This window comes from Aquarana catesbeiana, linkage group LG13, assembly GCF_042186555.1.
Source record: "Aquarana catesbeiana isolate 2022-GZ linkage group LG13, ASM4218655v1, whole genome shotgun sequence".
In the NCBI taxonomy this organism is placed as follows: domain Eukaryota; kingdom Metazoa; phylum Chordata; class Amphibia; order Anura; family Ranidae; genus Aquarana; species Aquarana catesbeiana.
The window spans coordinates 2,727,368-2,755,065 of record NC_133336.1 but is presented as its reverse complement, the minus strand read 5'-3'; positions in this window follow the sequence as shown (position 1 = coordinate 2,755,065).

The following is a 27,698-nucleotide window of genomic DNA, read 5'->3' as shown; positions in this document are numbered from 1 at the left end:
AGAGTGCAAAATCTGGTGCGGCTCTGCACAGAAACCAATCAGCTTCCAGGTTTCATTGCCAAAGCTTCATTGAACAAGCTGAAGTTAGAAGCTGATTGGCCGCCATGTACAGCTGCCCCCGATTCTGAGTGCATCCGTTTAGTAAATCCCCCGATTTCATGTCTGAGGTTTACACCCACTTTAAGGAGTCCTCAAGTTATTATGTCCTCCAGCTTCGGGGTATCCCGTGCCCCCTCCCCCTATCCCAGTTCATCGTTCTCCATAAAAACCCCAAAACAAAAACAAAAAAATCCTCCAAAAAAAAAAAAAACCCCAAATGAAACGCAATAGCTTGTTGGATTTCCAAAAATGTTTCTATGAGGTGATATGATGTATTGTTTTCCTTTTTATAGATGATGTATATTCCTATGAGTATAATACTTACCACCTTTCTGTATATTAACCACTTACCTACCGGACACGGGCCGATGGGCAGCACTAATGAGCACATCCTAGCGGAATATCCAACGCACACAATTCCTGTAGAGATGGCTGTATTTGCAAGTGGGTGCTGAAGCGACCACCGGCTGGAACTGTATGTAGTCAATGAAAGTAATGTCGCCGGCACACCGGGATCTCCAAAAAAACTGTTCCAAAACTTTAGTCAGTGATCACATCATTACAGCAGGTAGCAAGGTTTCGGAGCCACGCAGGACCCCTTCATCAGGACTGGTCACATGTGTCACATGCCTGATGAAGGGGTCCTGCGTGGCTCCGAAACCTTGCTATCTGCTGTAATGATGTGATCACTGATTAAAGTTTTGGACCCATTTCTTTGGAGATCCTGGCGGCACCATAGCGGAATGGCGCATTTTGGCGCCGCAGAGAGGCCACACGGAGCAGGAAGAACGTGCCGGGAGGCGGACAAATATTTGGAAAACGTTTCTGCGAACTCCTAAGTGTCTTGTTTTTTTGTTTTTTTTCTGGTTGCGTCGCACAGATGGCGCTTAACGAGGAACGACAAGCGCTCAGATTAATATTTCCTCCTTCCGTCCCTCATTATTTCTATCGCTCCTTCCACGCTCGTCCAAACCTATTCCAGCTCTTTTTTTTGCCGCCTAATTGAAAAAACGCCAAGTTCAAAAGCCAAGTGCAGCTTATTTCTGTCTTTCCGACTTTGTAAATACTCGCCTGATGGTTTACTGCTGGCGTTTTTTTTTTTTTTTGTTTTTTTTTTATTTGCTTACAAGAAAGGAGAGCCGTGTGTAAGACAGATGTACGGGGCACAGAGGTTCACCAAAGTATACAATTATTTAAAGATGTTTCTCCACACGAGTAGACATTCCAGATGACGGGAGGATGGATGTTCTGAGAGCCTCATGCCGCTCCCTAACACAACTCCACTTATGTGGTTTTAAAGGGCACCTGTTCTCTACATGTATGAACTAATGTTCTGGCTGGGGGTCTTAAAGTGGAACCCCAACCGGTCAGTTTCTCCACTCAAGAGACCCCCCCCCTCCTAAAGCAAGGACTCTTCTGCAATACAACATACCTACCTGCCTGCTCACAGCGATCCCTGGATTCTACACTGAGCTGTGCATGCGCAGGTCAGCTTACAGTGGCCAGGCCAATCCTGTGCGCTGGAATGACTAGCTCTTGCCAGAGGCGTAACTAGTCCAAGAAACCATGAAAGGTCCTATACAACCTTTATTACAGTCACGCAGCGGGCCCCCTTCTTGCCGACTTGGGGTCCCCCCCACAGTGGGGGAACGCCAGGGCCCAGTGTGACCTTTGTGACCCTGGTATTTCCGCCCCCCCCCCCCAAAATGGTACTTCTCCTAGAACAAATCCTCTAAAATTTCCCCTTCCAGTACACATCTTCTCCCCCCACTTTAAACCCCCCCTCCCAACACAAATCCCCCCTAAATCACCACTCTTAGCACTGCTTCCCCAAATTTAGAACAATACATACCCAAATTCCCCCTTCCCACATAAAACCCCCCCATTCTCCTTGTAGTGCCCCACCACTTCACATGATACCACAGCGCCCAGGGCCCCCCCCCCCAGGGGGGGTGCCCTTCCCACTGATCCCGAGGTCCTTTACCCCCATTGAGGAACCCTTTATTATGGTTCCGCAGTGGGTCACCTTCCTGCCGACTTGGGGTCCCCCCCCCACGGTGGTGGAACGCCAGGGCCCCTCCACTTCACAAAATACCACAGCGCCCAGGGCAGCCGCACCCCCAGCCCACCCGCTGTCCCTGTCCTGGTCCTAGCGATGTGACTATTTTTACATGTGGGCATGGGCGCCCCCCCCAACACCGCCGCCGCCCTCCCTATCCATGTGCCCGGCCCCTTTCAGGATGTCGGGCGCATTAATTCCTATGGCAGGGATGGGTGGGGGGCGGGGTGGGGGCTTTTTGAAGTACATGATTAGACCCAGAGGCTCTAATAGGCTTCAAAAAAAGGGTGGGCTTGGGGCGCAGAGCACTGCGTCCCGATCCCACACAGTTGTGTGACGATAGCAAATTGATTTTCCTTATTTTCACACTAAATCTTCTCGCCGCCAATCAGGAAGCAGGTGTGAGACCTGTTTCCCGATTGGCCAAAACATCAGGCAATCCTATTGGACACCTTATGTGGAGCCAGGGAGGAAGCCGCTGGAGCCAGGGAGGAAGCCCGCCACCCTGGAGCCACTGCGTGGACCCCGCACCCGCAAGCCTGGAGCCATTGCTCGGACCCCGCACCTGCGAGCCTGGAGCCACTGCCTGGACCTCGCACCTGCTAGCCTGGAGCTGCTGCCCGGACCCTGCACCCGCTAGCCTGGAGCCACTGCCCGGACCCTGCACCCGCTAGCCTGGAGCCACTGCCTGGACCTCGCACCTGCTAGCCTGGAGCTGCTGCCCGGACCCTGCACCCGCTAGCCTGGAGCCACTGCCCGGACCCTGCACCCACGAGCCTGAAGCCGCTGCCCGGACCCCGCACCCGCTAGACTGGAGCCACTGCCTGAGACCTGCACCTGCTAGCCTGGAGCCACTGCCTGGGCCCCACACCCACTAGCTTGGAGCCACTTGCCTGGACCCCGCCCCTGCTAGCCTGGAGCCACTGCCTGAACCCCACACCCGCTAGCCTGGAGCCACTGCCCTGACCTCACACCCGCTAGCCTGGAGCCACTGCCTGGACACCACCACACTGGATGACACCCCCCATCAATGTGGATTTATCTATCCAGGTAAGTGCTGAACCAACTAGCAGACACGCGGGGCAGCCACCACTGCATGTGGACATCCCTTCCATTGGGGATGTAAAGGTCTATGGCTCATGAAGAGGCCTATGGCGAGGAACAGGGCACAAGATGGTGGAGGGTTCGGCCTCGGTAGAAGGAATAGTGCTCTAGTAGGACAGGAGCGGGGGTGGAAGACTTGTGCTCTTGGTGCCATATACAGCCAACCAGGAAGCCCCTCTTACACTCTGACCCTTGCTTGCCCCTTTTTTACGGGCACAGCTTCCACAGTGCGGGTCCACTTTAAGCGGACTGACCCTTTAAACATGTCAGCCACATCTCCCAAAGATAAATCTGCCTAATGAAAAGCATAGCTACCTGCTAACCAGACCTTGCATTCCGATCTCTCTGGCACGTACTCGCTACGCGCGGTTCTTGATGTTCTCGTTCACAGGGGGTGCTTCGTAGCCGTACAATTGAAACCAGGTAAAGAAAACCTTCCATTTCTCTCCACATACGGCTTGTGTTAAGATAATATCTCCACTGTCAATCAGGAATTTTTTATTTTTTTTAGTGCTAGAAAATCGCACAGCAACCTCACAACTGCTCCTAATTTAGATGTAAATATCGCTGATGAAACATTGTAGAACATGCTGTTATCAATAAAGAGTGATTTCCCCCCAGAACCCTTCCTCCCCGGCACAGAAGACGTGCGATTCACTTGATACAATCACATATTTTCTGCATTTCCAGGGAGATACACTGGGGAATCACCTGACCTCGCTGCCAAGGACACAAAAACTCCTCGTGTTTGGCGCTCCCATCGCCTCGGCAGGGAAATAATCCAGGCCTCTTATCGCCGAAGAAGCCGAATGATAAAATATGTACTTCCCTAAAATAAAGAAACAGAAGATTATTTATAGAGGATTCATAGGATGAGCCTGAGAAAAACAAATCCAAAATTAAAAGGGTAATTAAGGACTTTAAACAAAGTGGACTCCACAACCAGAACAATTACACTCTGAGAATGCAGCCTATCCAATCACTAGAGAGCGATGACATCACTGAGAATGCAGCCTATCCAATCACTAGAGAGCGATGACATCACTGAGAATGCAGCCTATCCAATCACTAGAGAGCGATGACATCACTGAGAATGCAGCCTATCCAATCACTAGAGAGCAATGACATCACTGAGAATGCAGCCTATCCAATCACTAGAGAGCGATGACATCACTGAGAATGCAGCCTATCCAATCACTAGAGAGCGGTGACATCACTGAGAATGTGGCCTATCCAATCACTAGAATGCAATGACATCACTGAGAATGTGGCCTATCCAATCACTAGACAGCGGTGACATCACTGAGAATGCAGCCTATCCAATCACTAGAGAGTGATGACATCACTGAGAATGTAGCCTATCCAATCACTAGACAGCGGTGACATCACTGAGAATGCAGCCTATCCAATCACTAGAGAGCAATGACATCACTGAGAATGTAGCCTATCCAATCACTAGACAGCGGTGACATCACTGAGAATGCAGCCTATCCAATCACTAGGGAGCGGTGACATCACTGAGAATGCAGCCTATCCAATCACTAGACAGCGGTGACATCACTGAGAATGCAGCCTATCCAATCACTAGAGAGCAATGACATCACTGAGAATGTAGCCTATCCAATCACTAGACAGCGGTGACATCACTGAGAATGCAGCCTATCCAATCACTAGAGAGCGGTGACATTACTGAGAATGCAGCCTATCCAATCACTAGAGAGCGATGACATCACTGAGAATGCAGCCTATCCAATCACTAGAGAGCGATGACATCACTGAGAATGCAGCCTATCCAATCACTAGAGAGCGATGACATCACTGAGAATGCAGCCTATCCAATCACTAGAGAGCGATGACATCACTGAGAATGCAGCCTATCCAATCACTAGAGAGCGATGACATCACTGAGAATGCAGCCTATCCAATCACTAGAGAGCAATGACATCACTGAGAATGCAGCCTATCCAATCACTAGAGAGCGATGACATCACTGAGAATGCAGCCTATCCAATCACTAGAGAGCGGTGACATCACTGAGAATGTGGCCTATCCAATCACTAGAATGCAATGACATCACTGAGAATGTGGCCTATCCAATCACTAGACAGCGGTGACATCACTGAGAATGCAGCCTATCCAATCACTAGAGAGTGATGACATCACTGAGAATGTAGCCTATCCAATCACTAGACAGCGGTGACATCACTGAGAATGCAGCCTATCCAATCACTAGAGAGCAATGACATCACTGAGAATGTAGCCTATCCAATCACTAGACAGCGGTGACATCACTGAGAATGCAGCCTATCCAATCACTAGGGAGCGGTGACATCACTGAGAATGCAGCCTATCCAATCACTAGACAGCGGTGACATCACTGAGAATGCAGCCTATCCAATCACTAGAGAGCAATGACATCACTGAGAATGTAGCCTATCCAATCACTAGACAGCGGTGACATCACTGAGAATGCAGCCTATCCAATCACTAGAGAGCGGTGACATTACTGAGAATGCAGCCTATCCAATCACTAGAGAGCGATGACATCACTGAGAATGCAGCCTATCCAATCACTAGAGAGCGATGACATCACTGAGAATGCAGCCTATCCAATCACTAGAGAGCGGTGACATCACTGAGAATGTGGCCTATCCAATCACTAGAATGCAATGACATCACTGAGAATGTGGCCTATCCAATCACTAGACAGCGGTGACATCACTGAGAATGCAGCCTATCCAATCACTAGAGAGTGATGACATCACTGAGAATGTAGCCTATCCAATCACTAGACAGCGGTGACATCACTGAGAATACAGCCTATCCATTCACTAGAGAGCGATGACATCCCTGAGAATGCAGCCTATCCAATCACTAGAGAGCGATGACATCACTGAGAATGCAGCCTATCCATTCACTAGAGAGCGGTGACATCACTGAGAATGCAGCCTATCCATTCACTAGAGAGCGGTGACATCACTGAGAATACAGCCTATCCATTCACTAGAGAGCGATGACATCACTGAGAATGCAGCCTATCCAATCACTAGAGAGCGATGACATCACTGAGAATGCAGCCTATCCATTCACTAGAGAGCGATGACATCACTGAGAATGCAGCCTATCCATTCACTAGAGAGCGGTGACATCACTGAGAATACAGCCTATCCAATCACTAAAGAGCGGTGACATCACTGAGAATGCAGCCTATCCAATCACTAGAGAGCGATGACATCACTGAGAATAAAGCCTATCCAATCACTAGAGAGCGATGACATCACTGAGAATGCAGCCTATCCAATCACTAGAGAGCGATGACATCACTGAGAATACAGCCTATCCAATCACTAGAGAGCGAAGACATCACTGAGAATGCAGCCTATCCAATCACTAGAGAGCGGTGACATCACTGAGAATGCAGCCTATCCAATCACTAGAGAGCGGTGACATCACTGAGAATGCAGCCTATCCAATCACTAGAGAGCGATGACATCACTGAGAATGTGGCTTATCCAATCACTAGAGAGCAATGACATCACTGAGAATGTGGCCTATCCAATCACTAGAGAGCAGTGACATCACTGAGAATGCAGCCTATCCAATCACTAGAGAGCGATGACATGACTGAGAATGCAGCCTATCCAATCATTAGAGAGCGATGACATGACTGAGAATGCAGCCTATCCAATCACTAGAGAGCGATGACATCACTGAGAATGCAGCCTATCCATTCACTAGAGAGCGGTGACATCACTGAGAATGCAGCCTATCCAATCACTAGAGAGCGATGACATCACTGAGAATGCAGCCTATCCAATCACTAGAGAGCGATGACATCACTGAGAATGCAGCCTATCCAATCACTAGAGAGCGATGACATCACTGAGAATGCAGCCTATCCAATCACTAGAGAGCGGTGACATCACTGAGAATGCAGCCTATCCAATCACTAGAGAGCGGTGACATCACTGAGTAGGGCAGCCTATCCAATCACTAGAGAGCGATAACATCACTGAGAATGCAGCCTATCCAATCACTAGAGAGCGATGACATCACTGAGAATGCAGCCTATCCATTCACTAGAGAGCGGTGACATCACTGAGAATGCAGCCTATCCATTCACTAGAGAGCGATGACATCACTGAGAATGCAGCCTATCCATTCACTAGAGAGCGGTGACATCACTGAGAATGCAGCCTATACAATCACTAGAGAGCGGTGACATCACTGAGAATGCAGCCTATCCAATCACTAGAGAGCGGTGACATCACTGAGAATGCAGCCTATCCAATCACTAGAGAGCGGTGACATGACTGAGAATGCAGCCTATCCAATCACTAGAGAGCGATGACATCACTGAGAATGCAGCCTATCCATTCACTAGAGAGCGATGACATCACTGAGAATACAGCCTATCCAATCACTAGAGAGCGATGACATCACTGAGAATGCAGCCTATCCAATTACTAGAGAGCGGTGACATCACTGAGAATGCAGCCTATCCAATCACTAGAGAGCGATGACATCACTGAGAATACAGCCTATCCAATCACTAGAGAGCGATGACATCACTGAGAATACAGCCTATCCAATCACTAGAGAGTAGTGACATCACTGAGAATACAGCCTATCCAATCACTAGAGAGCGATGACATCACTGAGAATACAGCCTATCCAATCACTAGAGAGCGATGACATCACTGAGAATGTAGCCTATCCATTCACTAGAGAGCGAAGACATCACTGAGAATACAGCCTATCCAATCACTAGAGAGCGATGGCATCACTGAGAATGCAGCCTATCCATTCACTAGAGAACGATGACATCACTGAGAATGCAGCCTATCCAATCACTAGAGAGCGATGACATCACTGAGAATACAGCCTATCCAATCACTAGAGAGCGATGACATCACTGAGAATGCAGCCTATCCAATCACTAGAGAGCGATGACATCACTGAGAATACAGCCTATCCAATCACTAGAGAGCGATGACATCACTGAGAATGCAGCCTATCCAATCACTAGAGAGCGATGACATCACTGAGAATACAGCCTATCCAATCACTAGAGAGCGATGACATCACTGAGAATGTAGCCTATCCATTCACTAGAGAGCGATGACATCACTGAGAATGCAGTCTATCCAATCACTAGAGAGCGATGACATCACTGAGAATAAAGCCTATCCAATCACTAGAGAGCGATGACATCACTGAGAATGCAGCCTATCCAATCACTAGAGAGCGATGACATCACTGTATATATTATTACATGAAATGGTTTCATTGTTTCTCAGTTGTTGATCCTTTTCAGTCTCGGTGATCACACAGGTAATACACACACTGAGATCGATTCCCGAGTTTCATATAAACAGATGGTTTGGATATCAGTGACGTGCATCCTTCTCACCTTCCAGCATTTGGCAATGCGCTTAGTTTCAGAGACACTAAGATGGTGATTGAGGCCGGTGGAGATGCGTGTAGAATAGACATTTGTCAGGTCCAAATCATTAACTGTTATATAAATCGGACACCACAGAAGTAATGAATGGAATAGCGCGGTGTTTAGTAGATACGGAACAATCGATGTTCTGCATGTTCTGTTTTTTTGTTGTGAAGGTTTACACACAGCTGTACACACAGGTACTCGTTGACGGTCCTCTGCTGAATGTACAGCCACTGCAGCATTGCCAAAGTTGAGTTGCACCTGGTGGGCATGTCACAAATCAGGCGGTTTACGGGCAGGTGGAATTCCCGCTGAATTTCAGCCAACCGAGCACTGGCTGTGTATGATCGCCTGAACTGGCTACAGACTCTTCTGGCCAGCTTTAGTAGATCTTCCAACCCTGGGCACCTATTTAAGAAACACCACCAAATTGAGGACATTTGTCAGGCATGGCACATGTGTAATTTTTCCCTGTAGAAGGGCGGACGGAAGGTTTGTGCTATTATCAGACACCACCATTTCTGGCTCAAGCTTCTGTGGTGTGAACCACCTCTGGGCTTGTCCCTGCATAGCTGAAAGAATCTCTGCTCCGTTGTGGTTCCTGTCCCCTAGACACACCAGCTGAAGCACTGCATGGCACCTTTTAGCCTGACTGATTGAATAGCCCTTTGAATGCTTAGGGGGTACTAGTGGTTCAATGGACAATTCATCAGAGGAGGGCATGGAGGAGGAGGAGGGGGTAGAGCTGAAAAATCTTGTGACATCATCAGCTGTATGTAAACATGGGGGCACAACAAGCTACAGCACCGAGCCCTGTCCTGCATCCTTCCGAGTTGCAAGCAGAGTTACCCAGTGTGCTGTGAAGGAAATATATTGTCCCTGCCCATGCTTGTTGGACCACGTATCAGCAGTAGAGTGGACTTTGCGGCTGACTGCCTTGCCCAACGATGCCGCAACATTGTCTTCCACGTGATGGTACAGAGCTGGAATGGCCTTACGTGCAAAGAAATAGCAACTGGGAACCTGCCATTGTGGTACAGCACATTCTGCAAAATCGCGGAAGGGGGCAGAATCCACCAGACGGAAAGAAAGGAGTTGTAAAGCCAGCAATTTGGACAAGCTGGAATTTATACACTGGGCATGCGGGTTGCACGGACTATATTTTTTTTCCGATGCAGCAACTGGGCAGAGAAATTTGCCTGCTATACTCTACAGCTGGTGGTGTGCTACTGGCAGATGTGCTGCAAGGACCTGGGACACCCTGCACTATACCATCATCCCTGTCAGTGGAGGCTGCTGAGAGGTCATAAGATAAAGTAGGGGTAGACATGAAAGGTAAGGAGTGAGGAGAAGTGTGTCCCTTTTGTGTGACTTTCAGGTGCTCTTACCAATGGGCTGAGTGGTGGGAGGTTAATTGCCTTGTCAAGCCTGTGGCACCCAAATGGTTGGTGTCTTTGCCACGCTTGATCTGCTTGTGGCATAGATTGGAAATTGAAACAGTGCGATCAGCTGCACATGTACTAAAAAAGGCCCAGACAGCTGGGCAGGGAGATAACAGCTCCACAATCTGGTGGAGTAGGGTGGCTGCCCTCTACTCTTTCATGATGGCTGCCAATGTAAGGAGCATTCTTCCCACTGATCACCAATGTAAGGAACATTCTTCTCACTGATCACCAATGTAAGGAACATTCTTCTCACCGATCACCAATGTAAGGAACATTCTTCTCACTGATCACCAATGTAAGGAACATTCTTCTGATCACCAATGTAAGGGACATTCTTCTCACTGATCACCAATGTAAGGAACATTCTTCTCACTGATCACCAATGTAAGGAACATTCTTCTGATCACCAATGTAAGGGACATTCTTCTCACTGATCACCAATGTAAGGAACATTCTTCTCACTGATCACCAATGTAAGGAACATTCTTCTCACTGATCACCAATGTAAGGGACATTCTTCTCACTGATCACCAATGTAAGGAACATTCTTCTCACTGATCACCAATGTAAGGAACATTCTTCTCACTGATCACCAATGTAAGGAGCATTCTTCTCACCGATCACCAATGTAAGGAACATTCTTCTCACTGATCACCAATGTAAGGAACATTCTTCTCACTTATCACCAATGTAAGGAACATTCTTCTCACCGATCACCAATGTAAGGAACATTCTTCTCACTGATCACCAATGTAAGAAACATTCTTCTCACTGATCACCAATGTAAGGAACATTCTTCTCACTGATCACCAATGTAAGGAACATTCTTCTCACTGATCACCAATGTAAGGGACATTCTTCTCACTGATCACCAATGTAAGGAACATTCTTCCCACTGATCACCAATGTAAGGAACATTCTTCTCACTGATCACCAATGTAAGGAACATTCTTCTCACTGATCACCAATGTAAGGAACATTCTTCTCACTGATCACCAATGTAAGGGACATTCTTCTCACTGATCACCAATGTAAGGCACATTCTTCTCACTGATCACCAATGTAAGGGACATTCTTTCCACTGACCCAATGCAGCACTATAGCACACTTTGGACATTTTTGGTCTAGAGAAATTTATCTCTACCATAAAACAGCCAGTTGGTTGTAGTTGACCCTCAGGCTGCAGGATCCCAGCCCCCCTCCCAGGTGCCTAATCCCATCTGGCCAATCACTGGTTGCACATCTCAGAGTCCTCTCTACTCCCAAGCTTGGACTTGCTGTTCTTCTCTTCTCGGATGCAGTGAACACGTTCCCGGTTCTCTAATGGTTGCTATGCTGGGAAGGGTAAATATGGGTGCGTAGGATCGGTGTGCCGGCTTTCACAAAGCAACAGACAAAATATCCCAATATGCTCCATGCCTGTGAAATGCAAACACTTCTAAACACCGATTCAGCCAACACATGTCTGTATGCCGTGGTGAACACGTAGTGTAGAGAAGAAGGAATGACACCATCCTCCAAACATAAACCACAGAGATGAGTTCTGCAGGAGACTGACAGCAATACCAAACACCCAACGCAAACTCAGGGACCTCTTTTTTTTTTACTTTTTCTTTGAACTCCCTTTCGTTTTTTTCTCTCCAGTCAAATGGGAAGATTTATCATGTAAACCAACTTAGGACACAGCTCATCCATCGAATGGCTCCAGTATTTACCCTCTGGGCCTGAATGTTGTCCCATATTTCCTCCAGTGCTCACATAACAAACATGGCCACACGCAGGGGAGCCATGGTGAACATTGCATGTCCAAGAGATCAGTAGATCAAGAAAATGGAGGCAGCTGAAGTTATGTACAGATCTTGATTCTCCCTATACAAAGCTTGGCTCTCAGCAGAGATTATTCCCACTTTCTAAGACTCCCTATTGGTCCTTTAATTTCCATAGAAGTCTACAGTGCATCCGGAAAGTATTCACAGCACTTCACTTTTTCCACATTTTGTTTTATTACAGCCTTATTCCAAAATGTATTAAATTCATTATTTTCCTCAAAATTCTACAAACAACCCCCATAATAGCAACGTGAAAGAAGTTTTTTTTAAATATTTGCAAATTTATTAAAAATAAAAAATGAGAAATTCCCATGTACATGTATCACAGACTCCTCCCATCGCAGTCTCCTCCCATGTACATAAATATCACAGACTCCTCCCATCACAGACTCCTCCCATGTACATAAGTATCACAGACTCCTCCCATCACAAACTCCTCCCATGTACATAAGTATCACAGACTCCTCCCATCACAAACTCCTCCCATGTACATAAGTATCACAGACTCCTCCCATGTACATAAGTATCACAGGCTCCTCCCATGTACATAAGTATCACAGGCTCCTCCCATGTACATAAGTATCACAGGCTCCTCCCATGTACATAAGTATCACAGGCTCCTCCCATGTACATAAGTATCACAGGCTCCTCCCATGTACATAAGTATCACAGGCTCCTCCCATGTACATAAGTATCACAGGCTCTTCCCATGTGCATAAGTATCACAGGCTCCTCCCATGTACAGAAGTATCACAGACTCCTCCCATGTACATAAGTATCACAGACTCCTCCCATGTACATAAGTATCACAGACTCCTCCCACATACATAAGTATCACAGACTCCTCCCACGTACATAAGTATCACAGGCTTCTGTATATGGGAGGAGTCTGTGATACTTATGTACGTGGGAAGAGCCTGTGATACTTATGTACGTGGGAGGAGCCTGTGATACTTATGTACGTGGGAGGAGTCTGTGATACTTATGTATGTGGGAGGAGTCTGTGATACTTATGTATGTGGGAGGAGTCTGTGATACTTCTGTATATGGGAGGAGTCTGTGATACTTATGTACGTGGGAGGAGCCTGTGATACTTATGTACGTGGGAGGAGCCTGTGATACTTATGTACGTGGGAGGAGTCTGTGATACTTATGTACATGGGAGGAGCCTGTGATACTTATGTATGTGGGAGGAGTCTGTGATACTTATGTACATGGGAGGAGCCTGTGATACTTATGTATGTGGGAGGAGTCTGTGATACTTATGTACATGGGAGGAGTCTGTGATACTTATGTACATGGGAGGAGTCTGTGATACTTATGTACATGGGAGGAGCCTGTGATACTTATGTACATGGGAGGAGCCTGGGATACTTATGTACATGGGAGGAGTCTGTGATACTTATGTACATGAGAGGAGTCTGTGATACTTATGTACATGGGAGGAGTCTGTGATACTTATGTACATGGGAGGAGTCTGTGATACTTATGTACATGGGAGGAGTCTGCGATACTTATGTACATGGGAGGAGCCTGTGATACTTATGTACATGGGAGGAGTCTGCGATACTTATGTACATGGGAGGAGTCTGTGATACTTATGTACATGGGAGGAGCCTGTGATACTTATGTACATGGGAGGAGTCTGTGATACTTATGTACATGGGAGGAGCCTGTGATACTTATGTACATGGGAGGAGTCTGCGATACTTATGTACATGGGAGGAGTCTGTGATACTTATGTACATGGGAGGAGCCTGTGATACTTATGTACATGGGAGGAGTCTGTGATACTTATGTACATGGGACTTTTTTCCTTTTTTATTTTTAATAAATTTGCAATTATTTCAAACAAACTTCTCTCACATTGTCATTATGGGGGATTGTTTGTAGAATTTTGAAGAAAATAATGAATTTAATCCATTTTGGAATAAGGCTGGAACATAACAAAATGTGGAAAAAGTGAAGCGCTGTGAATACTTCCTGGATATACTCTAACTGGCCAACAGGAAGGCTTGAGAGGTGGGATAGGAAGTTCTCCATCCTAACTTTTAAATAGAAGTCATGATTTGCATAGAACTTCACCTGTTGTATATCTCTGGATCTACTGATGATTTACACATTTAATTATGAATTGTTTCATGATTTACAACAAATGCCTTTTTTTAAATATAATGATAATTACATTTGTGTCTTTCCCTACACACCGAACACCACAGCTATACAACCTAACCTTTACCTGGTTCACATTGCTGTGATTGGACATGTGATTTGACATGTCAAATCGCATGTCAAATCGGCGGCATTTGCAGACAATGGCAGCGTCTTTATCAGTGCGGTGCCTCACCGATTTCAAAAAGCAGTTTTTGTACTTATTTTTTTGCGATTTTGGGTGCGATTTCCATTGACATCTGTTACTACGTAACCGAAATCGGGACTGACACGCGGGAGTGAAATCGGCTGAAGTCGCACAGCTTACTTCCCGCAGCTCAGTGTGAAGCCGGGATTATTAAGGATTTTTAATAATCTATATAAACAATTGTGTGTGTTTTACATGAAGGGAGAGTTTGATTGGACGAGTGTTGGTGATGACGGTCAGTAATGATGACAGGTGAGGAGATCTCTGCACACTCACCTGTCCTTCCTCACCAGAGGGACAAATACACCTGTACAGCGACCCCCCACAAAACACCTGTACAGAGACCCCCCACAAAACACCTGTACAGAGACCCCCCACAAAACACCTGTACAGAGACCCCCACAAAACACCTGTACAGCAACCCCCCACAAAACACCTGTACAGAGACCCCCACAAAACACCTGTACAGGGACCCCCACAAAACACCTGTACAGAGACCCCCCACAAAACACCTGTACAGAGACCCCCCACAAAACACCTGTACAGGGACCCCCACAAAACACCTGTACAGCGACCCCCCACAAAACACCTGTACAGCAACCCCCCACAAAACACCTGTACAGCAACCCCCCACAAAACACCTGTACAGAGACCCCCCACAAAACACCTGTACAGCGACCCCCCACAAAACACCTGTACAGAGACCCCCCACAAAACACCTGTACAGCAACCCCCCACAAAACACCTGTACAGGGACCCCCACAAAACACCTGTACAGGGACCCCCACAAAACACCTGTACAGGGACCCCCACAAAACACCTGTACAGGGACCCCCCACAAAACACCTGTACAGAGACCCCCCACAAAACACCTGTACAGCGACCCCCCACAAAACACCTGTACAGAGACCCCCCACAAAACACCTGTACAGCAATCCCCCACAAAACACCTGTACAGAGACCCCCACAAAACACCTGTACAGGGACCCCCACAAAACACCTGTACAGGGACCCCCACAAAACACCTGTACAGGGACCCGCACAAAACACCTGTACAGGGACCTCCCACAAAACACCTGTACAGGGACCCCCCACAAAACACCTGTACAGGGACCTCCCACAAAACACCTGTACAGGGACCCCCCACAAAACACCTGTACAGGGACCTCCCACAAAACACCTGTACAGGGACCTCCCACAAAACACCTGTACAGGGACCTCCCACAAAACACCTGTACAGGGACCCCCACAAAACACCTGTACAGGGACCTCCCACAAAACACCTGTACAGGGACCTCCCACAAAACACCTGTACAGGGACCCCCACAAAACACCTGTACAGTGACCCCCCCCCAAAACACCTGTACAGGGACCCCCCACAAAACACCTGTACAGGGACCCCCACAAAACACCTGTACAGGGACCCCCACAAAACACCTGTACAGCGACCCCCCCAAAACACCTGTACAGAGACCCCCACAAAACACCTGTACAGAGACCCCCCCCAAAACACCTGTACAGGGACCCCCACAAAACACCTGTACAGGGACCCGCACAAAACACCTGTACAGGGACCTCCCACAAAACACCTGTACAGGGACCCCCCACAAAACACCTGTACAGGGACCTCCCACAAAACACCTGTACAGGGACCCCCCACAAAACACCTGTACAGGGACCTCCCACAAAACACCTGTACAGGGACCTCCCACAAAACACCTGTACAGGGACCCCCCACAAAACACCTGTACAGGGACCTCCCACAAAACACCTGTACAGGGACCTCCCACAAAACACCTGTACAGGGACCTCCCACAAAACACCTGTACAGCGACCCCCACAAAACACCTGTACAGGGACCCCCACAAAACACCTGTACAGGGACCCCCCACAAAACACCTGTACAGGGACCCCCACAAAACACCTGTACAGCGACCCCCACAAAACACCTGTACAGCGACCCCCACAAAACACCTGTACAGGGACCTCCCACAAAACACCTGTACAGGGACCCCCACAAAACACCTGTACAGCGACCCCCACAAAACACCTGTACAGGGACCCCCACAAAACACCTGTACAGTGACCTCCCACAAAACACCTGTACAGGGACCCCCACAAAACACCTGTACAGCGACCCCCACAAAACACCTGTACAGGGACCCCCCACAAAACACCTGTACAGTGACCTCCCACAAAACACCTGTACAGCGACCCCCACAAAACACCTGTACAGGGACCCCCACAAAACACCTGTACAGCGACCCCCACAAAACACCTGTACAGGGACCTCCCACAAAACACCTGTACAGCGACCCCCACAAAACACCTGTACAGGGACCCCCACAAAACACCTGTACAGGGACCCCCCACAAAACACCTGTACAGGGACCTCCCACAAAACACCTGTACAGGGACCCCCACAAAACACCTGTACAGGGACCCCCACAAAACACCTGTACAGGGACCTCCCACAAAACACCTGTACAGCGACCCCCCACAAAACACCTGTACAGGGACCTCCCACAAAACACCTGTACAGCGACCCCCCCAAAACACCTGTACAGCGACCCCCCTCTCCCTCTGCAACCAAACAAAGGGGGGGTTCCCTACAAAGCATGAACTAGAGGTACAAGAATTCTCCAGATTGTATAAATCATAAAAGAACTTCCTCTGTGAAAATCATTTCTCACACAATGACCTCCATAATAATAATAATAATAATAATATTGTGGTGGGTAATAAAATGTTTGCCGGATTCCTAAGACCCCTTTCACACTGAGCCGCCCCGTTTTAGCGGCACTATTCGTCCGCTAGCGACCGAAAAGGGGTTAAAACTGCCTGCAAAACGCTGCTGCAGCAGCCCTTTGCCGGCGTTATAGTAGCGCTCTCACACTTTGAATGACAATTACGCGGTCATACAACACTGTACCCAAAGGACGTTTTTTTTTTCACCCAAATAGAGCTTTCTGTTGGTGGTACTTAAACACCACTGGGGTTTTATTTTGATTTTTTGCAAAATAAATTAAAAAAAGACCGCAAATCTTGAAAAAAAAAACAAAAAAAAAAATTTTCACAGTTTTATAAAATGTTGCAAACGGGTAATTTTTCTCCTTCATTGATGGGCACTGATTGGCACTGATTAGGCTGCAATGATAGGCAGCACTGATGGGCACTGATTGGCGGCACTGATGGGCACTGGCGGCACTGATGGGCACTGATTGACGGCACTGATTGGCACTGATTAGGCTGCAATGATAGGCACTGATGATGCGGCACTGATGAAGCTGCACTGATAAGGCGGCACTGATGGTTCTGCAATGATGAGGCGGCACTGATAGGCAGCACTGATGGGCACTGATTGGCGGCACTGATTGGCACTGATTAGGCTGCAATGATAGGCAGCACTGATGGGCACTGATTGGCACTGATGATGCGGCACTGATAGGCAGCACTGATGGGCACTGATTGGCAGCACTGATGGGCACTGATTGGCAGCACTGATTGGCACTGATTAGGCTGCAATGATAGGCAGCACTGATGGGCACTGATGAAGCTGCACTGATAAGGCGGCACTGATGGTTCTGCAGTGATGAGGTGGCACTGATAGGCAGCACTGATGGGTGCAAATTTTCAGCACTGGTGGGACTGCATTGATAATCAGTGATGTCCCTTTTAGACCCCTTTCATAGTGACGTGGTTTTCAGGCATTTTGGCGCTAGAAATAGCGCCTGTAAAGCGCCTGAAAACCGCCTCCCATTCATTTCAGTGTGACTTTTCACACCGGGGCGGTGCACTTAAGGGAACGTTAGGAAAAGTCCTGCAAGCAGCATCTTTGGGGCGGTTTGGGAACGCTTTATTTAGCAATGAATGGGCAGCGCTTCCAAAGCACCTGAAAAGCGATTCGGAAGTGCTGCAACACGGGCGCTTTTAATCCCTTCTTTGGGGTTAAAAGCGCCCCTCTAGCGCCCAAAAAGCAGCGGTAAAGTGCCGCTGAAATAAGTGTTGCTTTACTGCTAACGGCGGGCACTTTCAGTGTGAAAACAGCCTTAGAGAAGCCGGTCATCGGCTCTCTTCTCCGATCCTCATGCCGTCGCTCTGAGGAGAGGAGTGCCGATAACCGGCTTGGGTTTACCCCCGTGATCAGCTGTGATTGGACACCCCCGTGATCAGCTGTGATTGGACACCCCCGTGATCAGCTGTGATTGGACACCCCCGTGATCAGCTGTGATTGGACACCCCCGTGATCAGCTGTGATTGGACACCCCCGTGATCAGCTGTGATTGGACACAGCTGCAGGTCGTGTGGTAAAGGGCGGCTGATTGGCTCTTTACCTCAATCTGTGATCAGCAGTGTTCGGGAGGACTCCAATCACAGAGCGCACCGCCCACCACAAGATGGCGACAATACAGAAATCTGTGCTGCCAGAGTGGTGGCCAACTTGGGAAATAGATGGCCAGAGGGGCAAGAAGCCGTCTTCGCCTTGTGGGAATAGTTTGTCCCCCTTATTTTACGTTTTCTGTTGGGGGTCCTTCTGTTGTATCGCCCCTGACAAAGCTCTTCATTGAGTTAAACATGTAGGGTTCCCTTGTGGTTTTCGGGGGCACCTTTGTTTATTTCGGGGGTTTTATGGGGAGGGAAGTCGGAGGTTCTGGTTGGTCGGTAGTTCCAGTCGCTGCAATTAGAAGATTTTTGAGGCAACAAAACTTACCGATCCAGAAACTCCAGAGCTACATGGACACCTTGTACTCGTCTATTGGATGGGACGGTAGATTCGGAGACTATTGAAGAGGAATCTCTTGAGTACGATCGGTGCATATAGACAGCCAATTGGAAGAAGAGACCTGATAGGCAGATTGGAGACCATTATATAGGAATACTATACTGGAAGATTGTTTGAGGGATTCTAGTTATTTATAGCCGATCAACCGTCAGTGTGAAGAAATGGTACCGTGAGTTGAGGGACTCCAGAGAATTATACACCATATTACCAAAAGTATTGGGACACCTGCCTTTACACGCACATGAACTTTAATGGCATCCCAGTCTTAGTCCGTAGCGTCTGACCAGATCCGCCCGAAAAACTGACAGACTGACCTGATCAGACAGCCCGTGTGAAAGGAGCTTTAGTCTGTAGGGTTCAATATTGAGTTGGCTCCGCCCTTTGCAGCTATAACAGCTTCAACTCTTCTCAACTCTCCACAAGGTTTAGGAGGGTGTCTATGGGAATGTTTGACCATTCTTCCAGAAGAGCATTCATGAGGTCAGGCACTGATGTTGGATGAGAAGGCCTGGCTCGCAGTCTCCGCTCTAACTCTTCCCAAAGGTGTTCTATCAGGTTGAGGTCAGGACTCTGTGCAGGCAAGTCAAGTTCCTCCACCCTTGCTTTGTGCACTGGTGGGCAGTCATGTTGGAACAGGAAGGGGCCGTCCCCAAACTGTTCCCACAAAGTTGGGAGCATGAAATTGTCCAAAATGTCTTGGTATGCTGACGCCTTAAGAGTTCCCTTCACTGGAACTAAGGGGGCCAAGCCCAACCCCTGAAAAACAACCCCCCACACCATAATCCCCCCCCCCCCCTCCACCAAATGATTTGGACCAGTGCATAAAGCAAAATATATATATTTTATATATATATATATATATATATATATATATATATATATATAAATATATTTTTTATATTTTATATTATTACTTTGTATATATTTATATATTTAGTATAGTCTAATTTTTATATATAAAATATAATTATATATATTCTGTTGTATACATTTTATATATTATAATTAATATTTTGTTGTAGGTATTTTAAATATATATATATATAACAAAATAATATTTATTAGTAATATATAATTGTACTAAAATGTAATATACAAAATATAATATGTAATATATAAAATATAATATTGCTATATACAGTATAACAATATATTGTTATATATTCTAGATTGTAAGCTCTAACGAACAGGGCCCTCTGATCCCTCCTGTATTGATTTGTATAGTAAGTGTAATGTCTGCCCTCATGTTGTAAAGCGCTGCGCAAACTGTTGGCGCCATATAAATCCTGTATAATAATAATAATATAAAAATGTATATAAATTATATACAACAAAATAATATTTATTAGTAATATATAATTGTACTAAAATGTAATAAAAACATATGTAGTATGTAAAAGTTGTACAAGGTAATAATGTATAAGTATATGATATTATAATTAATCATTAAATGAAATATATACAATATATTGTTTTCTATACAAAAAAAATAAATAAAAATTATATATATATATATATATATATATATATATATATATATATATATATATATATATATATATATATATATATAAATATAAACAATATTATAATATATAATCATATTATATTATATTTTTTATTTTATATTATAATATCAATAAATATTATCACGTTGTATATATTTTATATATTTTTATATTATAGAATTGTATTGTGTATTTTTCATTTTTTAATAATATATTATCCTTTTTTTATTTTATTATGTTGTATAGCTTTCATATATTATATTATATTATATTATATTATATTATATTATATTATATTATATTATTAAATAGTAATAGAGGGGACATCTTCCAATGGTTATATACTGGATCTGGTGACAACGATCACAGAGGGGTTTCCTTCACATTGGGTAAAGATATCTGAATGCCCCAAACATATCCTGGGACAGTCTGACGCGTTTTGCGGCGTCTTTGTTGGCAGCGATCCTCCCTCGGCGGCCCGTGATGCACGCCACGTGCGGCGCACTCATCGCTGGTAATTATCACCTTGACATTTGCATTATACAGTACATCAGGAATTATTATTTGAATGGATGGTCTTTGGGGCCGCGGCCAGCTGTGTTTATTTGTGTTTTCCCCGGATTGGTATTTCTAAGAAGCTGCAACAACCAAATAACCCCCCCGAGGAAAATTCCATCTCCCCCGTCCTGCGGATTCACCCTCCTCATCCCACCCACGGGCTGAGCGCCGAGCTGGACGCAGCTTTTTAAACTTTATCTTTGAAAAGGCTAAAAATAAATATATTCCCTGTCCGTCTAAAACCAAGAATTGTAAACCTATTAAAAAAAAAAAAAGCTTTTGGAATCTGTCGCCAAAAATTCCCTCATCAGAAGCCATATCCGCTTTAAAGAGAACCTGTATGTGAATGTAGAGTGCTGCAGATCGGTCTTCCTCTGATTCTGCTTGTCCATTGACAAGACCCAAGAAGGGGGGGTCATTTACTAGAACAGATCCCCTTGTAGTTCTCCCCTGCAGCAGCTGAAAGCTGGTGAGAGGGAGAGGGGAGAAAGCCATCAGCACTGTTGGAGGGGCACACAAGGGGGGGCAGCAGCAGGGGGATGGTGATTGTCTACAGGAGGGGTGATTGGTGCTGCGGGGGGTAATTTACTAGAACAGATCCCATGTAGTTCCCCCTGCAGCAGCTGAAAGTTGGTGGGAGGGAGAGGAAATGAAGCCGTCAGCATTGTTGGAGGGGGACACAACAGGAGGGGGGGCAGCAGCAGGGGGGTGAAGATTGTCTACAGAGTACAGGAGGGGTGATTGGTGCTGCAGGGGGGGTCATTTACTAGAACAGATCCCCTGTAGTTCTCCCCTGCAGCAGCTGAAAGCTGGTGGGAGGGAGAGGGGAGAAAGCCATCAGCACTGTTGGAGGGGCACACAAGGGGGGGCAGCAGCAGGGGGTGGTGATTGTCTACAGGAGGGGTGATTGGTGCTGCGGGGGGGTAATCTACTAGAGCAGATCCCATGTAGTTCCCCCTGCAGCAGCTGAAAGTTGGTGGGAGGGAGAGGAAATGAAGCCATCAGCATTGTTGGAGGGGGACACGGGGGGGGGGCAGCAGCAGGGGGATGATGATTGTCTACAGAGTACAGGAGGGGTGATTGGTGCTGCGGGGGGTCATTTACTAGAACAGATCCCCAGTAGGTCCCCCCTGCAGCAGCTAAAAGCTGGTGGGAGGGAGAGGAGATGAAGCTGTCAGCACTGTTGATGAGGCACACGGGGGGGGGGGCCGCAGCAGAAGGGGGATGGAGATTGTCTACAGGAGGGGTGATTGGTGCTGCTGGGGGGGGTCATTTACTAGCACAGATCCCCTGTAGTTCCCCCCTGCAGCAGCTAAAAGCTGGTGAGAGGTAGAGGAGATTAAGCCGTCAGCAATGCTGGAGGGGCACACAGGGGGGGGGGGGGCAGCAGAAAGGGGGTGGAGATTGTCTACAGGAGGGGTGATCGGTGCAGCGGGGGGTCATTTACTAGAACAGATCCCCCCTGCAGCAGCTGAAAGCTGGTGGGCAGGAGAGGGGATAAAGCCATCAGCATTGCTGGAGGGGCACACGAGAGGGGGCCAGCAGTAGTGGGATGGAGATTGTCTACAGGGGGGGTGATTGGTGCTGCTGGAGGGGGGGTCATTTGCTAGAACAGATCCCCTGTAGTTCCTCCCTGCAGCAGCTGAAACCTGGTGGGAGGGAGAGGAGATGAAGCCGTCAGCACTGCTAGAGGGGCACACAGGGGGGGGCCAGCAGAAATTGGGTGGAGATTGTCTACAGGAGGGGTGATCGGTGCAGCGGGGGGTCATTTACTAGAACAGATCCCCTGTAGTTCCCCCCTGCAGCAGTTGAAAGTTGGTGGGAGGGAGAGGAGATGAAGCCGGCTTTCAGTTGCTGCAGGGAGAGCCATACGGGGGATTGGTTCCTATATTTCCCCTCTCCCTGCCGCACTGGTCCTCCCCTCTTGTCCATGATCCAATTCCTACTGCTGCCAGGCCCCCCCTGATAAACTGATGGGGCCTGTGCCCCCTACAGGAGGACCGGTGGTACCCTTATATCAGCGGCCCTGGCTGTATCTGTGGAGGAGCAACATTGTCACCCGAGGACAGGACTACAGTACATCTCTTTCCCTATGTTTTGAAAAATAGGTGGAGGGGAGGTGTTCTGTAGTCCTGTACTAGGGTCACAACACCCACTTAATTTGCTGTATCTATGGAGGGGCAATGTTGTCACCCGAAGACAATACTACAGAACACCTCTTTCTCTATCTTATGGAAAATAGGAGGGGGGAGGTGTTCTGTAGTCCTGTCCTAGGGTGACAAGACCCAATTATTTTGCTATATCTGCGGAGGAGAAGCGTTGTCACCTGAAGAAAAGAACTATAGAACACCCCCTTTTTTTTTATTTCTATAACATAGGGAAGGAGGGGTTCTGTAGTCCTGCCCTGGGGTGACAACGCTGCTCCTCCATAGATACAGTGATCCTTTTTTTTACATAAATAGAAATAACTGGGAACAGAGTAACTCTGTGTTCCCTTCAGTCCTACAGTCACATAAGACGTCTTGCGTCACCAGCTCCGCCCCTTACGCGTTACGTCACTCATTTCTGGAGACCTCACTTGCAAAACAGATATGAATAAGATAAAACGAGTCCAGAGACGGGTAGCAAAAATGGTAAAAGTTCTAAGGGATAAAACACATCAGGGGAGACTTCAGGAACGTAATCTGTACAGTCTAGAGACGGGGTGTCAAACTCAATTTCATCGCGGGCCGCATCAGCATTATGGTGGCCCTTGAAGGGCCAATTGTCTCTGTAAGACAGATGTCCACATCCCCCTCTACATCAGATGTCATGAGACACCCCCCACCTTAGAAGTCAACAGTCCCCCACCGACCCTTACATCACCAGAGCACCCGTCTTACCTTACCTCCCTTGCTGGGAAGAAGAAGGGGGCAGAGCTGGAAATCAGAAAGTGCAGGGTCTGGAGGAGGACCAGAGGATGTCTGGAGTTAGCTCCCAGAGTCTGCTGAATGAAGAGTCCAGGGGAGGCAGAGACAATGGAGTGCTTCAGCTACACAGAGAGGTGCGGGATCTGTAGCAGGAGTTCTGTCCTCCTCTCTTCTGCCCACTGCTGAGACAAGGCAGGAGCAGAGATGAGGAGGTGCCGCAGCAGCAGGAGAGCTGCGAGGGCCCCATGAAACAGCCAGATTCGGCCCGCAGGCCCTGTGCTTGGCATGTGTGGTCTGGAGGAAAGAAGGGAAAGGGGAGGCATGACTGAAACCTTTGAAGAGGATGCATAAGGTTCAGGAGGACAGTATCTTCAATATGAATCTGAGATCAAGAACGCGGAGAGATGACCTCAAACTATCAAGAGAAAAATTCAAACTTAATCTTACAAAGTAATTTTTTACTAAGAGGGTAGTTGATGCTTGGAATAGACTTCCAGCAGAGGTAGAGAGACAATCAAACAGTAAGTAGATTAAGACATGCCTCGGATGGACATAGATCTATACTCAGACCAAAAAAATATATAAATGAAAAAAGAAATGGGGCATACTCAATGGACCACTTGGTCTTTTTTCTGCCATCATTCTTCTATGTTTCTATGACATGCATTTTAGTTTCCCCTTTTGACCACAGCGTACCCTTTAGGCTGACCTCATACCCATCTACACCATATGAACAAAACCTTTGGGGACAACTGACCATCATACCTATATGAGCTTGTTGGACATCTCATTCCTGACTCATGGCCATTATGCAGTTGCCCTATTTGTGGCTTTACTCTTCTTTGAATGTTTCCGAACAAGAATTTAGAGTGTGTCTTGGGGGGGAATTTTTGCCCATTTGTGAGGTCAGGTGCTGATGTTGGATGAGCCCTGGCTCATATGTTGGTCCCAAGTTCCTCCACACCAAACTGGTCACACCGTGTCTTGGATGTCTTGATGTTGGATGAGCAGACCTGGCTTGTAATTGGCTTTCCAATTTATCAAGGTGTTCAGTTGGGTTAAGATTGTGCTGGCAGGCGTGGAACGCTATACATGGTCATGGAAACTCCAGCCAGTTGGAGAACAATGATCTCTTTATTAGTGTATGACCTAAATCATGGCCAACAGGGAATCGGGTCTGCTCCTTTTTCATGACTTAGCGTAGTGTTGGATCTGTTGGTCATAGGAACCACAATCTGTGTACTAATACATCGGTGTTGTGAAATGTCTGTTGCCCAGCAGCTATACCACCCTCCACTCTTCTGGGAAGAATTTCCAAAAGGTTTTAAGGTGTGTCTGGGAATTTGTATCCACTTGTGAGGTCAGGTACTGATGTTGGTTGAGAATACCTGGCTCAAAATCATGGTTCCAATTCCTCCCAAACGTGTGCAGTATGGTTAAGGTCAGAGCTTTGTGAAGGACACTCCAGTTCCTCTAACCAACACACCTATATAAGCTAGTTGGATGTCCTATTTCAAAACTATGGTGTAGTGCTGGATCTGTTGGTCATGGGAACCACAGTCTGTGTACTAATATATTGGTGTTCTGAAATGTCTGTTGCCCTGCAGCTATACCATCTTCCACCCTTCTGGTTTTGAAGTGTGTCTGGGGAATTTGTACCCATTTGTGAGGTCAGGTATTGATGTTGGTTGAGAAGACCTAGCTCACAATCAGTGTTCCAATTCATTCCATAGGTGTTCAGAAGGGTTAAGGTCAGGCTCTGTGCAGGACACTTGAGTTCCTCCACCCATCATGCCTATATGAGCTTGTTGAACAACCTATTCCAAGACCATTGCCATTAATATGGTGTTGCCCCCCTCAAGACCATTAATATGAATTTGCCCCCTTTTGTGCCTATACCATCCTCCATTCCTCTGGAAAGGCATTCCACAAGATTTTAGAGGGTCTGTGAGCATTTTGTGCCAATTTGTGCGGTCAGGTACTGATGTTGGATAAGAAAACCCGGCTTATAATCAGCGTTTCATCCCAAAGGTGTTCAGTAGGGTTGAGGTCAGGGCTCTGTGCAGGACACTCGAGTTCCTCAACATCACACTGGTCAAACCATGTCTATATGAAGCTGGTCCACACTGGTCAACCCATGTCTTTATGGAGCTGGTCCAAACTGGTCAAACTATGTCTTTATGGAGCTGGCCTAAGCTGGTCAACCCATGTCTTTACGGAGCTGGTCCAAGCTGGTCAACCCATGTCTTTATGGAGCTGGTCCAAACTGGTCAAACCATGTCTTTATGGAGCTGGACCGCATTGGTCAGCGCATGTCTTTATGGAGCTGGTCCAGACTGGTCGACGCGTGTCTTTATGGAGCTGGCTTTGTATACAGGGGCACAGTCATGCTGGAACAGAAAAGGGTCTTCTCCAAACCGTTACCACAAAGCTTGAAGAGCACAATTGTCCACAATGTCTTTGTATGATGTAGTATTAACGGCATTCTTCATTGCAAACACCTAAACTCAGTCATGTGGTGGGGGTTTTACATACTTATACCCATATAAAATATACCTAATACACCTTTGAACAACCCATTAAGCCCCTTTCCACCCATAATTGACCTGAGTGTACTCTTTATTGTCTATCAAGCAATCCTTTTAATTTCTAAGCAGCGAGGAGGTTAAAGACACGGCACGGAAGTGTGATAAATATTCGGCACAGTAGCGGCTGCATGGGAAAGGGATTAACGTGTAATTCCCATCTGACTATTTATCTCAAGTCCTTCAGTCGGCCTTTCGCAGCTCTATATTAGTCGGCGACAGTATATGCGCTCTATAAATAGCGAGGCGGTAGAGGCTAACATCAATATATCAGATGGCTCTCTCCATTCTTCCCCGGGCCTTTGGTAAGCCGAGAACCTCCTTGTAGACCCGAGGACCGTCATCCGCCTCTTCTCCAGCAGATATCTGCAGCTGGACCTCACAGAGCAGAGGAGGGAAGTTTGTCTTGTGTCAGAAAGTTCAATTCCAAAGAATTCCAAGCGCCACTCCAATGGCTGGGAGTGGGACCTTCTAACTTAAAGGGGCGCTTCAATACCAACCAACCACTATACCCTACACTAGGCTGGGTCACGTGATCTGTCCTGACTGGTGAATGGTCCTTCAGGCTACTTACCATTTCATTTGCAGAGTCCCGATGATTGAAGTGGATTCATTCAGAAAACTACAGCAACAGGATCATTCTTCAACAATTGTACCTTCTACCATTAAAAGGCCACCCTTGAGCTCCGGTGGAGTGGCTTTGCCTAGGCTGAGATGATGTCATCATTCTGCTGCAGGCAGGAGGAAGCATTTGCTCAGTCTCCCTCCCCCAATAATCAGACTTTAACATTGTAACTTTGTAGCAATTCACAGAGGGATTAACAAAGCCAGGAACTGCACAGGCACCATAATTTCAATGATGGTGAGGTGGCACCTCAGTCCAGAAAGTAGATGGTGACCCTGGAAGATGCCTGAACAAATATGGCATTGTCTGAGGGAGTACTGGGACCTCTGGGAGAGGTAATTAAAAAATACATGATGTTAGGGTTGTATTAAAAAACAAACACCCCG